This window comes from Ursus americanus, chromosome 12, assembly GCF_024610735.1.
Source record: "Ursus americanus isolate L20-20 chromosome 12, mUrsAme1.1.p, whole genome shotgun sequence".
NCBI lineage: Eukaryota > Metazoa > Chordata > Mammalia > Carnivora > Ursidae > Ursus > Ursus americanus.
In genome coordinates this window covers 104885-123745 of record NC_142138.1, presented here as the reverse complement: position 1 = coordinate 123745, position 18861 = coordinate 104885, and the positions used below count along the sequence as shown (strand labels likewise).

At 41.5% G+C, this 18861-nt stretch overlaps 1 protein-coding gene across 2 annotated transcripts in view; it reads right to left on the bottom strand.

Moving 5' to 3' along the window:
- Positions 1 to 14273, bottom strand: part of NFYC (nuclear transcription factor Y subunit gamma) — a 64102-nt gene extending 49829 nt beyond the window's left edge. Inside the window, exons 1-2 of one of the 2 annotated variants that reach the window (XM_045799864.2) lie at positions 14087 to 14273; positions 1687 to 1745 (exon numbers count right to left, since the gene is read on the bottom strand). The gene's annotated coding sequence lies outside the window, so the exon portion shown is untranslated. The remainder of the gene's footprint in view (positions 1 to 1686; positions 1746 to 14086) is intronic. The other variant, XM_045799863.2, reaches the window with a different exon arrangement.
- Positions 14274 to 18861: the final 4588 nt, after the last annotated feature.

The window sequence follows — 18861 nt, the reverse complement described above, 5'->3', positions numbered from 1 at the left end:
TACTGAAGACATTCTGGGGTTTACACCATGGTGGTCAAAGATTTGCTTATGGATTTTGGGCCCAACTACTGAGGTGTTAAGAGGAGCCTCCTAATATGGTGAAAATGAATTAACAGTCTTTTTTCTTTTCTTTTTACAAAATATTCAAATAGAAACATTGCACTATTACCAAAGGCCTTTAACAGTCTCCTTAGATCTGCTTCCTCCCTTGAAAGCTAAGTATCCCAGGACTAAACAACACAACTGTTTTGCTAGCAGAAGGAGACCTCTAGAAATACCTCGGCTGACCTTACATGTGAGATCATCATGGGCATATGCAGAGATCTGGCAGCGCCCTGAAACAGAAGCAAGGTGGTCCTCCCAATTGCTTTGCCATATTAACTTCTACACATATTCCACTCATTTCTCACATTGAAATAATAATTTCTGAACACCACCAATTAGTGCCAGGTTCTATGCTTAGGTATGTTACAGACATCCCCCTCTAATCCTCACTATCCTCTTTTGTATGTGAGAAAGAGTGAAGGAGAAGTCTGACAACTGGCTCCTAACCATACATTGAGGATGCAAACTCAGGTCCCATACAGGGTGCTATTCTTTTTATTGTACCACAATTCTGACACCAAGACACAGGGCACCTCAGGGCACAGCCAAGGAAATTCTTAGGGGTCACACGTACGTAGAGGCAGCATAAACTATTACACCCAACTTCATTAATTTAAAAATCAGAAATCTGACTGATGTTGAGCTTGATCTCTTGGTTAGAGACCTAGCTAAGTATGTGACAAAATATCACCCTCTCCTTAGGGCCCCAAAGCTACTAGAAGGGACTGTCTTCTCTTCTATCTCCAGCATACTCTGCAACCCTGCAGAAAGCAACTCCTGAGCCATAAAGGGCAGTGTGGGAGGACTACCAGCTGCTACAAAAAATCTTCCCCATGCCTTTCACCACCAATCCAGGCTGAAATTTGGTTCTTGTTCCAAATCCCCATCCTTGACTCTGTGTTTGATGTACCCGATTAAACCAAACATGTCCCTTAATACTCTGTGAAGGTCTCTGGCATAGTTTTTACTAGTTCTTGGAAAGTTTGCAAGAAAAACACTTCAACCCCTATTTTTTTCTTTTTTAAAGATTTATTTATTTAGGGGCGCCTGGGTGGCTCAGCCGTTAAGCATCTGCCTTCGGCTAAGGTCATGATCCCAGGGTTCTGGGATCGAGCCCTGCATCGGACTCCCTGCTCGGCAGGAAGCCTGCTTCTCCCTCTCACACTCCCCTTGCTTGTGTTCCCTCTCTCACTGTCTCTCTCTGTTAAATAAATAAATAAAATCTTTTTTTTAAAAAAAGATTTTATTTATTTATTTGAAAGAAACTTAAGCAAGCTTAAGCAGGAACTCTGCACTGAGCGTGGAACCCTACTTGGGGCTCTATCTCACACCCCTGAGGTCATGACCTGAGCTGAAACCAAGAATCAGACACATAACCAACTGCACCACCCAGGTGCCCCTCAACCCCTATTTCTCATCAACAGCCACCTTGCTATAATTCAAGCTACTAGTGGGAAAAGAACTGAAATTATCCTAGAATTTCCATGTGGCAGCCTGGCCCATTCATTTACTATTGCTCTCCCCTCTCTAGCCTGTTACTGTAGATAAAAGCCTCATGGGATCGCTGGGATTCCAACTCACATTCTTCCCTGGTCCTGGATCTCAGCAGCCCTCCAACGAGACAACTGTGTCGTCTTGCCCTAAAAAACAACCAGATCACTATGAGGCAAAATGAAGGCCTCTGATTAAGTGGTTCAAGCTTAAATGCTCTCAAAGTAGGTATGGTGGGAACTGATGCTCTTGGTCAGAAAATTCTATGATCCTGGCCAAGTTACTTAACCATCTCTGAGCTCACTTCTTCATGTATAAAATGGAAAAAAATAACACCAACCCATGGGAATGTTGAGTCTTAAATGACAGGGTAAAGCACTCAGCATTAATACCTAGCAAGTGGTAGGTACTCAATTAATATCTAAATATATACTTGACTGTAGCACTTATCGCACATTATAATTACTTTCAACCATGTCTCTATTGCCAGAGGAGGGCTTCCTGCAGACAGTGGCTGTGTTTTATTTATATCTACATATATCCCCAGTACTCAGTACAGAGGTGTATATCAAACACAACCTTAGCCATAGTGTCAACAAAGTAACAAGGAGTAGTGGGGATTGAGGAAAACTGGACAGTGCATGTCCCACCTAAAGGGGCAGCCACTGTTCAGCTCCAACTGACAAAGGCCATGAAGAAATACTAGTCCACTGCAGCAAAAGCTTCAGAATCAATAAAAGCAAAAGCCAGATCCTGAACCCCAAAAGTTGATGCTAGAACAGCTCTTGACCTGGCATCCTGAGGAATGACTGAAGGACAACAGTTATGGCAGAAGTTGGCCTTAACCACCATGACAGCTCTTGTCAAGGACAGGGTCTTGCTCAGTCCCCCAGATAACCTAATCTTGGAGGCTATATTGTATCACATCAGAAGCATAACTAGCAGCAAAGATACTGGGCTCTTCAGTGCCCTGAACAAACATTTTATTGATGATACCCGAACTGATTCCTTTGGACTTAGTACAGTAAGTAAACCCGGAAGCCCCAAGAAATATCAGAGAACCTCTTAAGAAAAATGAACTTTTCATATGTTGTGATGTAAACAAAAAGTCATATTCATTTGAATATTAAATACATTGTATGACTTATTATATATTAAGATGTATATAGCAGTTTTGTACTGATATCGTGATAGGTTAAGGGAATGGGGTATTTTTTTTTTTAAAGAATCCCTTTAATGCAACCACTCAGAGTCAAACACTGCATTTTGCTTATGTAAATGAGAAACAAGGCTGAGTTAGTCTCCCACTCTTAGATAATACTATGCAAACTGTTTTGTAATCTTTCTCACTTAAAAAATGTGAACTTTCCACATCAAATATATATCTATATCACTTATAATTGGGTTACATTTGATTGAATGGGTATACTATAATTTTCAATCTGTTTTATATTAATAACTTCAGTGTCTTCAATTGTTTTTTTTACTTTTGAAATTTTTTTTTTAAAGATTTATTTATTTGACAGAGAGAGAGAGACAGCAAGCGAGAGAGGGAACACAAGCAGGGGGAGTGGGAGAGGAAGAAGCAGGCTCCCAGCGGAGGAGCCTGAGTCGGGGCTCGATCCCAGAACACCGGGGTCACGCCCTGAGCCGAAGGTAGACGCTTATCGACTGAGCCACCCAGGCGCCCCTACCTTTTGAAATTTTTGAGTATAGCTGACATGTTACACTAGTTTCAGGTGCATAGCATAGTGATTCAACTTTTCTATGTTGTTATGCTCACCACAACTGTAGCTACCATCTGTCACCATACAACACAATTACAGTATCACTGACTATATTCCCTATGCTGTGCCTGTCATTCCTGTGGTTTATTCATTCCATAACTGGAAACCTGTATCTCCCACACCATTTCAGCCATTCCATGCCCCCCCCGGGCAACCATCAGTATGTTTTCTGTATTTATAGGTTTATGCTTTTTCATTGTTCATTTGTTTTGTTTTTTAGATTCCACATATGAGTAAAATCATATAGTACCTGTCTTTCTCAGTCTGACTTATTTCAGTTAGCGCAATATCCTCTAGGTCCATCCATGTTGTCACAAATGGCATAATCTCATCCTTTTATATGGCTGTGTAATATTCCAGTGTGTGTGTGTGTGGTGTGTGTGTGTGTGTACACACACACACCGCATCCTCCTATCCACTAGTCTACTGATGGACACTGAGGTTGCTTCCACATCTTGGCTATTATAAATAATGCCAAGGCTACAATGAACACAGGGGTACATATATCTTTTTGAATTAGTGTTTTCATTTTCTTTGGGTAGAAAGCTAGTAGTGGATTTACTGGATCATAATGGTATTTCTATTTTTAATTTTTTGAGGAATCTCCATACTGTTTTCCACAGTGGCTGTACCAATTTACATTTCCACCAACAGCATACAAAGGTTCCTTTTTCTCCACACCCTTGCCAACACTTATTTCTTGTCTTTTTAATTTTAGCCTTTCTGACAGGTGTAAGGTGATGTATCACTGTGTTTTTGATTTCCATTTTCCTGATGATTAGTGATGTTGAGCACCTTTTCATGTGTTTGTCAGCCATCTGTATGTCTTCTTTGGAAAAATGTCTTTTCAGGTCCTTTGCCCATTTTTTAAACTGGATTTTTTTTGGGGGGGTACTGAAATGTATAAGGTCTTCATATATTTTAGATATTAATCCCTCAATGTCTTCAATTTTAAAATATTATAAATAGCATCACAGAGAACATCCATTATGCCCATTCCTTGTACCCTCATTATCCCTTCCAGAACCACAGCAATGGTTTCATAAATAGTATCATTTTGTCTGGTTAAAAAACAAAAAATAAAAAACAAAACAAAAACCCATCAAAACCAGATTGTTTTAATGTTAAATCTTCCCATTTTCAATTTTGGTTTGAATTTTTTAATTATAAGCAGATCAGAGAAAATTAAGGGCTGCCAGATTGTTGCTTCTGACCCATATCTTTCACCTGACTTGGTTGTGAGCAACTATTAGTTCTTTCCCAAATCCACCTTCAAGGTTTAAAAGAATATGTCAACACATTTTCAAAAGAATCTGACAGAAGTTCTGAAGATCATCCCCAAAGAAGTCCCAGAAACATTCTGAGCAATGACAATATCACTACAATAAGGAACACAGGGCTTGCTGGTGCCCAGTAAATCGCTGCCCAATAAATTAATGAAGTAAACCAATAAATGAGACCTTAAGTGGATCATAAATTCTGAATTATTTGTTTTTTTAAAAATAAATTATATTCTCCAAAGCATAAATTAAAACCAATGGATGGAAAACTATTCTAGAAAACTATTCTATTCTCTCATAGCTGTCCAAAGATGGCACAAGCTGCTTCAGAAGCTATGGATGGGGTTGTTAGCACAGGCTGTTTGAACACTTGACAGGAATATGTAAAGACAAGATGAAAAAGAGCAGCCATGTGGAGAAGCAAAGGAAAAAAAGCCCAGTCTTTGCAGTTAGACAGATTTAGATTCTAATCCCTCCTCACCTCTTTTTAGCTGAGTAACCTCAAACTAGTTACTTAACCCCACTGAGGCCAATCTCCTAAACTATAAACCATCTTGCAAGGCTATAAGGATTAGGGATACTTTCATTCATTCAATCGATACTTATGTGCTGGTATTGTGCTAAGATCTGGGGATCCTAAACAATACACAGTCCTGTCCTCAAGGAGACTAAAGTCTATTAAATTAAAATAGGCAGTCATAGTGCTGTGTGTCAAGAGTTCCAACAGGACCATGCATAGTATAAGACACAAGCAGAGCCCTAACCCAGGGCCTAACTCAATTCAGGCTGGTCAAAGGCTTCTTGGGAGATTTTAAATTGTAAGAATAGGAACCTACTGAGACAGACAAGCAAACTGCATGTGCGAAGTCCTCGAGCTGACAGAAAGCATTACATTCCTGGAATGGCTATGGTTTGATATGGCAGCAGCCCAGAGACAAGAGACTAGAAGTTAACCCAGAAAAGTGAACAGGGCTGGACAAGACTAAGATACTAGAACTTTATTCTGAGGACAATAGGGAGCCACTGAAGAGCTTTAAGCATGGGACTGGCACAATCAGAATTACCCTTTGAAAAGATCACATTTGGGCTATAGTATGGAGAAGTGGACAGACAGCAGGGCAAACGAGACCCTGCGTCATCTAGCTAATGGAAAATGTGGTAGTGCAGATGTTGAAAAGATGAATGGGAAATATTAAGAAGATAAAAAATCATGAAGACCAGTGGTTAACAATGCCTGTGGAATAACAGCACTGTGACGGATAAACAGCAAGTACTCTAAAAAATGGTAGCTGCTAGTATTATCGTTGATATAGGCAACTGGGTTAGATGAGCTTTTTTTTTTTTTAAGATTTTATTTATTTATTTATTTAACAGAGAGAGACAGCGAGAGAGGGAACACCAGCATGGGAAGTGGGAGAGGGAGAAACAGGCTTCCCGCCAAGCAGGGAGCCCAATGCAGGGCTCGATCCCAGGACCCTGGGATCATGACCTGAGCCAAAGGCAGATGCTTAACGGCTGAGCCACCCAGGGACCCCTAGAATGACCTTTTGAAATCACATTTATCCCTAAGAGTCTAAGTGATTTTGGAGACATATGTTGTATGCTCCCAGACAAATCCTTTTCCACTATTGGCCAAGCTGTCCTATACAAAAAAGATTCACTTTTTTACTCATAAACTCTCCACACCAGAACTGTTCAACTGGGCTCCACTACACACTAGTCATAACATGAAATGCCTTTTAGATGTTCTCACAAACAGGGTTCCATGGCCAAATAAGTTCAAGAAACACTGCATTATGTATCCTCTCTCTTGAAGGGTCATATGGCACACCAACACACATGCTCTGAATACTAATTCTGCAGTAAGGAAATGCATTTCACTTTAGCCATCTTTCAGTCAAGGATCCTTTTTCCAACTCCAGAGGACATTTATTACATTGTATGAGAACTAATGTTCAATGAAACAGCTTAGGAAATGCCGCCTTAAGCTGCCTTACAGATTTTAGTGGAACGAAAAGATTATAGGCAACTCTATTCTGACCACCTTCTAAAATGGTTGGTTTTACACACATTATGGCATTTCCCTTTTAATTTAGTCCTACTGAAAATGACATTAAATATCACCATAAATAGCAATCCTCTGCCTTCCAAATTATCGCCAACCAAGTGTGCTTTGCTTTTTTAAAAGGCCACAACTTTGTCAGCTGATAATGAGCAAATTCTAAGCTACTTACCCTTCAGGGTACAGTAATAATTTTTAAGACAGTTAAAAATGACAAAGATGTTCAACTGTGCAGATTGCATGTACTTTCACTTTCTACTTTTATCTGAACGATCATGCCACTAGTGAGGGGATATGTTTTCTTAACACTGGGCAAAGAAACTCACTTCACATAGATCAGCGGACAATGTGCAGCTTCGGAGGGCAGGGTTAACAAGAGTAGAAATTGTGAAAACCTTCAGTACAGTAGTCCCCCCTTATATATAGGAGATACATTCCAACCCCCCCACCCAGTGGATGCCTGAAACTGCGGATAGTACCGAACCCCATATACACTATGTTTCTTCCTATACGTACATATCTATGATGTAAGTTTAACTCGTAAGTTAGGCACAGTAAATAGATCAGCAACAATAACTAATAATAAAAGAGAACAATTGTAACAATATACTGTTATGTGAATGTGGTCTTTCTCTCTCTCGAAATCTCTTTCTGGTCTGCACTCACCCTTCTTGTGATGATGTGAGATGATAAAAGGCCTGTGTGATGAGATGAAGTGAGAGGAATGACAGGCATTGCGATGCAGCGTTAGGCCACTACTGATCTGACGATAATCAGAAGGATCATCTGCTTCTGGACCTCGGATGACTGAGGTAACTGAAACTGCAAAAAGCAAAACTGCGAAGAATGGGTGGACTGCTGTAACTCTAATAGATTTAAGCCAATGACATCATACAAAATATTCTATACTCCAATATCATTTCCTATGAGTCACTGAACCATTTATTGAAGCACTGCTCAAGATCACTATTTATAGCTCCTACCTTTGAATGTATTTAAGATTAATTATTGAATCTGATCTAACAATATACTGTTGATTTTAAATGGAGAGTATTCATCTAAATAAGACACTTTATATACCTTGGACATGAAGATTTGAACCTTTGAGTTAAACCTATTCTACTGGAAACATTCAAATGCAAAGGTTAGCTTAGTCCCTCTCTCTAAACTGCACCTGAAGTTTATCCATTAGAAGGCTCTCGTTGTATAAAAGTACACTGAATTTAGAAGTAATCTGTCTGCAGACAAGTAAGGACTTTTTTTTTTTTTTAAGATTTTCTTTTTAAGCAATCTCCACACTCAACATGGGGCTCGAACCCACAACCCCAAGATCAAAAGTCACACACTCCACTGACTGAGTCGGGCAGGTACCCCCCAACGAATAAAGACTTAAACCAAAATAGGAAATACAACTCCTGTGCTGAAAATGAGCACAGATGTTGCTTCACTGCTATCAGGTACATCACTGCCAAAACATGGAGAAGTGTGGGAAAGGTGGAGCAAATTTTGCAACCTGGCAAAAATTTCTGCAGGCAGGGATTTTTTCCTGAACCATTCTACAATGTTGCCTTCCTGCTTACTTCAAAGAAAATGTTACCCAGGTGACTAGAAACCAAACTGACAGTCCTACTTCAACGGACAATTTCTACAATTAGAAAAATTTTTAAATGACTATAATGCAAATCTCTTTCTGGACTGAAGGATAAAACTGGTTGTTCTGATTTCAATAATTACTGCTATTTGGCAAATAAGGAAGAGTTCTCATCTCATCAAAATCATTACCACTCAGCATCTGAGGATTAACAGAGCCATCGGGAGACAACCTAACCCTGAAATAAATGGTCCTACTACTTCGTACATTCATAAATATAGACTAATAATAATATAGGTCCACTGTAAATCAGCTCCTAAACCACAATATAACTAAATTAGGTTATTTCTTTCATGCCAAGTGGTTGCTCCCCCATGCAGAAATCTTACCATACGTAAAAGAGTAGATAATTATAAAAGGCCTCCTCATTAGGGAAGCTCTAACAGGCTGAAAGGATAGATTTTATGCTGTTCTAAAAAGAAAATGATGTGCCCTACCACTTATTAAGGTCCACTTGGTGACTGGCACCTACCGTCTGCTACTGTATTCATTTTTCGTAACTACTCTGTAAGACAGGTGTCATTACCACTACTTTACATAGGAAGAAGCTAAGGCTCAGACAGGTTAAGAAACTGACCTCCAGCTCACACAGAGAGTAAATGCATCACAGAAGAATTCTTTCCCAGGTCTGACTCCAGCGTCAGCAACTACACTACCCCCTCCCAATAGCACTTTTTGGCCAAAGTATTTTAAATCCATTTCCTCCAACAATTAATCTACTTAAATTATGTTAAGTGCTTTCAGTCTCTGGGAAAATACGAAAATGACCTTGTAGCCTTCCTAACTAGTCACAGCACATGCATGAAAAACTGAATAAACAAAATGAAAAGAGAGACTGGAAGACATCAGATAACTCACAATCAGTTTGCTTTGAGCACAAGAAACTGAATGGAAAAGAACAACTTGCTGGCTAAGGAATGTTCCTCCTAGGTTGTATGCCTGAGGCTGGAATGAACCTCAAGAAGGTCATCTGTGACTTTAATAATGTCCTCTGCCATTCTCCTACAATGAGGCAAACTTGCCAAAATACAAAAGATGTGGGGTGCCTGGGTGGCTCTGCCATTCTCCTACGAATGAGGCAAACTTGCCAAAATACAAAAGATGTGGGGTGCCTGGGTGGCTCAGTCATTGAGCGTCTGTCTGCCTTCGGCTCAGGGCATGATCCCCGGGTCCTGGGATGGAGCCCCAGGTCAGGTTCCTCCCCTGGGAGCCTGCTTCTTCCTCTCCCACTCCCCCTGCTTATGTTCCCTCTCTCGCTGGCTGGCTCTCTGTCAAATAAATAAATAAAATCTTTAAAAATAAAAAAAAATTAAAATAAAAAGTCAGGCTTCCTGATATATAATTAAAAAAAATACAAAAGATGCTGTAGAGTCATCTCCATCATCAAGTCAATGTTTCCACGGAAGATGCAATGCTGCCCAGTGGAATGAGCACTGGACTGGGAATCCAGTAATCTGGATTAGGCCTTGTTCTCCCCTTGCATAGCCAAGTGACCTTGTCAAGGTCATCCCACTCTTTAGGGTCTCAGCACAAAGCACTTACCTGAAAGAAATCAAAAGCCACTTCCTGATCTAAGATGCAAGAATTTTTCTTTTCTAATATTTTTTGGTGTCGAGAGAACACAGTGTTTGGGGCACCTGGGTGGCTCAGTCAGTTAAGTGTTCAACTCTTGATTTCAGCTCAGGTCATGATCTCAGGGTGGTGAGGTGGAGAAGATTCTATCTCTCTCTTTGAGCGTCCAACTCTTGATGCTGGCTCCAGTTGTGGTCTCAGGGTCCTGGAACTGAGCCTCATGTCAGCTACGCACTCAGCGTGGAATCTGCTTGAGAGTCTCTCTCTCCTTCTCCTTCTGCCCCCCCCCCAACAAGCTCTGTCGCTAAATAAATAAAATCTTAAAAAAAAAGTCTCTCTCCCTCTTCCGTCCCCCATCCTCCCTCATGCATTCTCACTCACTCTCAAGAAAGAAAAGAACCCAGTAATTAAGAGTAAGGGTTCCACAAATTTTGTACGAATTAAGAGTTATAGTCCAATGCTTGAATCTGGGCTCTGCCACCTTATGTGACCTGGAACAAATTAGTTAACTCCTTAGTTTCTTCACACCTAAAAATGAAGGTGGTAATAGGATCTACCATGTGGCCTGTGCGGATAATATGCATAATACATTTAAAACCTAGCCGGTACAAGGAAATCACTCAATCAAAGGTAGTAACTATAATATCATTCCTGAGTTTGAGTCATAGATTTTTAGTGGTTCGGTATCTCTGAACTAAAACAGATGTGAATTTCAAAATTGCCTCAAAACTGAACTAGCACCGGCTCTTCATTTCACTTTGCCTCTACTTCTCTGTAAGTGGGGATAAGAAACCCTGTATCTTTTCTAGTACAATGAATCAATTTTGACCAAATGGAAAATATGTACGTATAAATGAGATAACAGAATTGTTGTAAGGATTTAGATAACAAAACATGGACACAGTCTGTTAAGTATTAAACATTAGTATGAGTCTCCTTAGAAGGCCAAGTTGATGTTCTCAAGTTTTTAACATAAACGCAGACCTCCTGGGAGTTCAAGATTTCTAGGGTGGTCAATTCCAGATGGTAACAAGGCCCAGCAACCGGCCATGGGTGTAAGGAGCTAATGGGAATGAAGGTGATCACCGGTGTGGAAGAACAGATAGTCGCAAATATGTGCAGCTTGTTTTTGCAACCTTGTCTAGATTTACTAAAAAGAAACTAAGTTATGGATGCCATAACATTCCTCATATTCGGCTAACTTAATGATTGAGTCAAACAAAGGTTAGATGACCAATGTACAAAATGCATGGCAAGCCCTATTTCCCCTTGTTCTTTTGACTCTATCTTCCACACTGCAATGTAACTGCAAATAAAAGGGAGGAGACCCTCACCTAATTGTATCAAGTCATAAAGCAACTCAGACTTCTAATTCACTGGTCTCCCCTTGAAACCAGAGTTATTTAAAGATTTCCAAGCAAATACTAGAACTGCAAATAATTTTTTGTATCCAGTGTTAATTTTACACATCATTTAGGATAAGCATATACTAGACTCAATATCCCATGGTTTGAAGAAAGCATTAGGCTTCTGCATAGGTCCCAGTGTTTGGAGAAAAACATCTTAAATAAGTAATGATATATGAAAAAGCTCCCAAATGAGTTTTTATACATTTGGTAGCCCCTCGCTCCTTGGCATTAATCACTGCCATAGAGAGAGAGACTATGTCATCAATTTTCTTAAGTCTGATTTTAAAGAATGAGATTCTTAAACTTTCTGAACATATTTTTTCCCTATTATCTACCTGGCTTCAGAAAAACTCCAACAGTTTACTTTGTAAATCTTTCAGTACACAATAGGAAACAAGAGATATGATTTAAATACCTCGTTGAAGAACCTATATTCTATCCTGTGATCTGAATTTTTGAAACAGTACAACAAATTCTTTTAAATTATATTCACCCCACTCAATACACTCCTGACACCCAGCAATCAAAAGAAAGATGACCCACTTTGTACTATAACACTAGCTGGAAGTTTGAGTAGTCAGGTTTATACTGATAGCATGACATAGCAGTTAAAACTACAGGCTGTGGCATCAGACAACTTGGATTTGAATCCCAGTTCAACCACTGAGTGACACTGGACAAGTTACAACCTCTGTGATCCTCAATTTTCTCATCTCCAATATGGGAATGATAATGCCTACCTAACAAGAATGGGGTAGTAAATGTACCTCAAAATATCAATTCCCTTCCTCTACTACTTTCCTTTTCGCTCTTGAAAATTTTGTTGCATTCACGTAAAACTGACCAAATTTGAAAACTGGAGAAGTTTCTGGAAACTGGTATGAAAACAGATGTATAACACCTATCTAAAGCTAGAAAGGACCACCTAATATAGAAAATGAAAAACAAATTAGGAAACACAGAGGTTTAACACAAATATGTTTCTATGATCCCCAAACCTTGGGAAGAGCAAATGTAGAACAATTCATTAAAATAAAATGGAAAGTGATAAAATATCCCAAGCTGACTCTTAACAACTCTTGACTAGAACAAAAGGTTTTTGAAATAAAACCAGAAAGTGTTGACAAGTTCTGTAACTATTGACAAGATGCAAGAAACTATGCACTAGTTTATTCTCCTTCCAAGCTTCTTATTTAAAAAAATAATAATAATTTAAGTGCACATGAGGGTGGGTGTACTTTTTAGGCATATATAAAAGAAAACAAATAAGCCAGGTCCAGAATCTCTGTTAAGCTCTTTTCCACTAACGAGGAACCTAACAATATCCATTCAACAAATAAATGCCAAGCATCTAATATCTGCTAGCAAATGTAGCTTTAGAAACTCAGCCCCAACGATACTGTATCCTTCCTAATGCAGGAAAATTTCATACATAACGTCTCAAAGTTAGCTGCATGGTCCTGAGACCCAATAGTCTATAACTGCTCCCTTACTATAATTCCCAAGTCTGAAAATGTTCCACACAATGCTTCACACTTCCTCATTCCTACAGACAGGTCACTGCTTAATGCTGTGCCTCTTAGGCTTGGCATTCAGTTCTTAAGACCCGGTACACAGATCCAATAGGATCCCTCTCAGGCTTGTTGTTTACTTTCTCCTGATATCACATCCCAGATCTGGTAACTGGAACCTCGGTTTCAATGCTGGCACTCTCCAGCAAAATCCCGATCTGATCCTATCGCTTAGATAGGTCCCTAACGCCCTCATGGCCCTTCTTCCTATACCATGCCCTCAGACGTGGCATCCGTGGACATCGAGGTCACTCACAAACTGTGTTACACTCCCGTCTATCTTAACTATAGAAAACAAACTGATGGTTATCAGAGAGGAGGCAGGTCAGGGGATGGGTGAAGTAGGTGATGGGGATGAAGGAATACACTTGTCGCGATGAGCACTAGGCGATGTATGGAATTGTTGAGTCACTACATTGTACACCTGAAACTAAAGTAACACTGTATGTTGCACAAAAAGGAAAAAAAAGCAAAACAAAACAAACAAAAACCCTCCAAGTCTAGCTCTCTCGGCTCTCGAAGACCCTCTCAGCCCCTAAGTCAGGTTTCAGGGTTTCCAAGTTTGGCACCCTTGGGGCTTATACGCCCTTATACTGGGCCACGCATGTTCCATGGAGGGTACCTCTGGAGTTAGGAGCGCCACCCACTCCGGGCCGTGCACAGGCTATCCCCGAAGTACCTGCCAGACCATCACCCTGTCTTCCCCCTTAAGGTCTCTAAGTTCGCCCCCAGCCTCCATCCCATGCCTGCACCGAAGGGGGTCACCACCCTGCTGCCCAAGCCCGAGACGCGCGCACCCCTGCAGCCGCCGACTCCATCACCCCCCAGGCCGGAGCCAGCGCGACCAATAAGGTGCCAGGTCCGCGGCCTCCCCGCCACCGACCAATCACGAGCGAGCCCCCCCGCAGTCGCCTTCCGCCAATGGGAGAAAGCCCGCGGGCCGGGCCGACGAGGCGCACGGACCCCAGGAGCGCGACGGCGGCGGCAGCGGCGGGTCCGGCGAGAACACAACATGGCGGCGGGCAGGCCGGACCGAACTACAGCAGCGGCCACGAGAGGGAAGTGAGGTCTCCGCCGAAGGCGGGAAGCGCTGCCCCTCCCCCCGCCGCCGCCGCTCGTCTCTCACCCTCCCTCCCACAGACGCTCCCGCACACTCACACGCCTCTGCTCAGGAGTCCAGGGAAGAGCAGGAGCCGCCCCCGCGCTCCTGCGGAGTCGGGCAATGCAGAGGCCTGGGCACGGCGGAGGGGAGGGGGAAGCGTGCGTCACGGAGAACGGAGCGCGCGCGCGAAGCGGGGGCACAAACAAGATGGCGGCCACGCCGTTTGCACCGTCTGCTCCCTTCCCCTCCCCCTCCCTTGGCGCCTGGACTCCCTGTATCTTGTAATGCGCAGAAGCTGAGTTGTTTGAAGTCTCGCGAGAATTAGGAAGAGGCGACGTCCCGGGGAGGCGGAATGAGGTCAGAGAGCCTTCTGACCCCACCCACTTCTAGGGGATCCGGAGGCGTTGCCTGGTGACCTCCACAGGGCGTTCTTCGCTTGTGGGCCTTTGATGTGGCGCGCACACTTGAATATTAAGAAATACGGTTTTTGGGTTTGGGTTTTTTTTTTAAATTTGGGAGGAAGGAGAGCTGGGGGACGAAGGACGACATGGGGATGCTCGATTACGTGCGCCGCTAAAGAAGATAGCTACCAGTACCATAAAAGGGGACTTACGACCAAAACTGTAAAATGATATACTCCAGAGTAAAGAACAGCACCTCCCAAGAATTATTAGCGTGTAACCCTACGTCGTACATAGACACTGCTTTTCTCATTTGAATGCAGTTTAAAACTGCCATCAAGACAATTGAAAACTCCATGAGGATTACATCTTTTTGATACCTTATCTCTTTAATCTCCACAACCAGCTGGTCCCGAGGCATTAATATTTTCTGTTTTACAGATAAAACTGATGCTCAGAAGGGTTAAGTAACTCGATCAAAGTCCCACAGCTAGCAAGTGTCCAAACTCAATTTGAGTAGCTCCAAAACCTGTAGATGAATTGTCTACAATGAGCCAATGAGTTAAGTGTAAGCACGGAGAGAAATGAAACTGCTCTTGCGGTTACCTTGAATTTTATAAATGACCTTGGAGCCTTTTTGAGACTTGGGTTGCACTTGGGTTGCAGGAGTCTTCAACAATATAATCAACATTATTATTCTTTCTTTCCTTTGAATGTATGACTCTGGTGATAAAGGTGTTAAGAATACTGGAATAGCCCTTGACATGAATTCAGGAAAATTGTTTCCGAATCCAACCTGAATAAATCTCACTTCAGGCACTCAATAAATTTTTTTTTTAAGATTTTTTTTATTTATCTATGTGACAGAGAGACAGCCAGCGAGAGAGGGAGCACAGCTGGGGAGAGGGAGAGGAAGAAGCAGGCTCCCAGCGAAGGAGCCCGATGTGGGACTCAATCCCGCAATGCCGGGATGACCCCTGAGCCGAAGGCAGACGCTTAATGACTGCGCTACCCAGGCACCCCCAGGCACTCACTAAATATTTGATGAATGAATGAACAAAACCTAACTAGCTATAAGACACCTGACTTCACTGAGTCTCAATTTCTTCATCTGTAAAATGATCTAATTCCTACCTCCTGGGAGTACTGGGGAGATTGAAATAGTGTAAAGGAGAGTGCTTTGGAAATTGCAAAAGTGTCAAATAAGTTAATGAAAATGATGACATTTTCAGACATGAAAAATGGCATAAAAAATTCAAAACAGACTCAAATAGTATGTTAATATAGTAGAAAGATGAGCTTAGCTAATGGGAATAAGCTAAGTGAGTCTCTCTAAAATATTGCGTTAATTATTGCATATATTTTGTTACAAAAGATGTAAAAATGTGTAGGAATCAGCATAAATTAATATTATTAGATATTACTGTTATGATTAAGTATCGACAGCACATAGGGGCTGCAGTCAGTTTCCCTCTAAGAGCCTGGAATCAGATTGCCTTCAGAATTAAACTAGTAAGAATTTACATGGAGAAAATCAGCCAAAGGTGATCATAAACATATTTAACAAGTAGTGCTCAAGCATTTATGTAGCAGATTTGAAGTCCCTAAAGTTGTGGAGATACCTTTCTGTGCTAGGTATTAACCCTTTACTAGCTAACGTGTGAAGAGTAGGTCCCAAGGGCTCCCAGAGGAGGGGAGTTGTCAGGAGACGGGGGAAAGCAGGTATTTATCAGCTGGTATGAAACTATTCCAGTACACACAGACTATTAATCCTTGTTGTAGACTATTACCAATACTCTCTGGCCCTGCTTTTCTAAAACACAGCCTATCTAGTCTGTCCCTTGGAGATTATAATTCTCACCCTAATGTCATCAAGCTAGGCATTGTTTTGGTCAATGAAATGTAAGTAAAAATGGCATGAGCCAGTTCTGAGCAGAAATGTATGGGCAATCTAATGATTCCACCATATTATTTTTCATCTGCCGTGAAAGCCACATGTCCCAAATAGAACTGCTTCTCCAGCATTGGTCCCAGAATGAAGATGTGCAGAGCCACAGCTGATGTACATGACATGTAATGTAAGGTGAGTAAGAAATAAACCTTTGTTATTGTAAGCCACTGAAATTGATTTAGTTGTTTGTTACTGCCACATAACCTAGCTAACCTGACTAATACAACCTTAAAATTAGCTACCTGTGGTGGTAAGCCTAGAGTTTATCTACAAACATGATTAAAAAAAGAAAAAAACCCTCTGATTCAGGCATACAAGAGAAATCTCAAGAAGGCAGATGTGATTGTAATTAATAAACAGATGTCTAATCAGTCTTATCAACCAGTCATTCTGTATCTTATTTGGAGAGAGATTCTGTGAACCAAAGGGCTTAATCAGACATGACAGCCGAAAACAGGGCAGTCACAGAGGCAAGCATTAGCATCGCCCTTCTAAGTCCTGCCTTAGTCAAACTGACCTGAGCGTTAGTATTTCCTTGTCCACGTCATCCCTACAGTGGGTGAGACTATCTCAGGCTGCCTCAGCTAAGAAATGCTTCTCAAGATCAACGTGCTTCCCTGGTGTGATTCTACACTCATCCAGCAAATGACTTACCTTTGGGGACGGAATTAGTGATCTGCCACCTAGAGGGTCCCGATTCTTTTGATAATTACATTTTTCATTGTAAATCAGCCTATTGGATTCTGGCTTATATAACCATCAGTTTCTGTGAACTTAATGGATACTAGAGATGGTTCCACTCTGCTTACTATTAAAATCAGGCTTCTGAAATTACAAGGCTAAAGACCAGCTCCAGGATGTTGGTAAATTCCCTAAGGTTATAGCACTGTAGTAGAGGGACCAGTCTAGAGGGCTGACTAGACTACCCTCAGCTATACCTCTCTATCTCTTTGTGGACCTTCTTTGATCTAAAAGAAAAGCTGTAAGTGTTAAAGACAGACATAATTCACAAGCTCTGGGAGTTCAAAAAGGGGAGCAATTACTTCCACTTAGTATGGAATAGTGGGAGGAGAAAGATTGGCAAGCATGTGACCTTTGGATCTTGAAAAAAATGAGTAGAACTAGGGAAAGAGCATGCCATGTGTAGGTAGCCAATGGAGCAAATATAAGAAGCAGAAGATCAACTAAGGAAATATGGAGTAACAGGAAAAGAAAGAAGAATCATCTGGAAAGTTACATATGATCAGGCTAAGGCTCTTAGGTTTTATTTTCTGCTAAGGAGAGTTAGTATGGAAGTTTTTTTGGTTTTGCTTGTTTTACCACTTTAGCCATTTTTAAGTATGTAGTTTGTTGGCATTAAGTACATTCACGTTGTTGTGTGTCTATCGGCACTCTCCATCTCCAGAATTGTTTCATGGTCCCCTACAGAAACTGTACCCATTAAACAATAATACGCAATCCTCCCCTCCCCCAGCTCCTGATAACAACTGTTCTGTTTTCTGTCTGTTTGAAATTTGACTATTGAGGTATCTCACGTAAGTGGAATCATTCAATATTTGTCCTTTTGTGTCTGGCTTATTTCACTTAGCATCATATATTCAAGGTTCATCCATGTCATGCCAGAATTTCATTTCTTTTTATGGCTGAATATTAGTATTTTGTTACGTGTATATAACATATTTTGTTTATCCATTTATCCATCAATGGACATTTGGGTTTTTTTTCCATCCTTTGGGTACTGTGAATAATGCTGGCTATGAATATTGGTGTACAAATATCTGAGTCCTTGCTTTCAATTCTTGGGGTATATACCTAGAAGTGAAATTGCTGGATCATATGGTGATTCTGTGTTTAATTTTTTGAGGAGGGGCGCCTGGGTGGCACAGCGGTTAAGCGTCTGCCTTCGGCTCAGGGCGTGATCCCGGCGTTATGGGATCGAGCCCCACATCAGGCTCCTCCGCTATGAGCCTGCTGCTTCCTCTCCCACTCCCCCTGCTTGTGTTCCCTCTCTCGCTGGCTGTCTCTATCTCTGTCGAATAAATAAATAAAATCTTTAAAAAATAATAATAAATTTTTGAGGAACCGCTGTACTGCTTCCCGCCGTGGCTATACCATTTTACATTCCCAGTGACAGAAGTTTTTACAAAGGGATTGACATGGTGAAAACTGTAGTTAAAGACAATCTGGCAGAGATGATAAGATGGAATTGGATTGCAAAAGGTCCACTGGAGACTTCCACAGTAGTTCAGGCAGGACGCAGTGAGCTCCTGAACACATCAGCAATGAGAATGGAGGGAAGAGGTACAAATGCAGAAGTGTGGGGCGCCTGCGTGGCTCAGTCGTTAAGCATCTGCCTTCAGCTCAGGGAGTGATCCCGGAGTCCTGGGATCGAGCCCCACATCAGGCTCCTCCACTGGAAGCCTGCTTCTTCCTCTCCCACTCCTCCTGCTTGTGTTCCCTCTCTCGCTGGCTAGCTCTC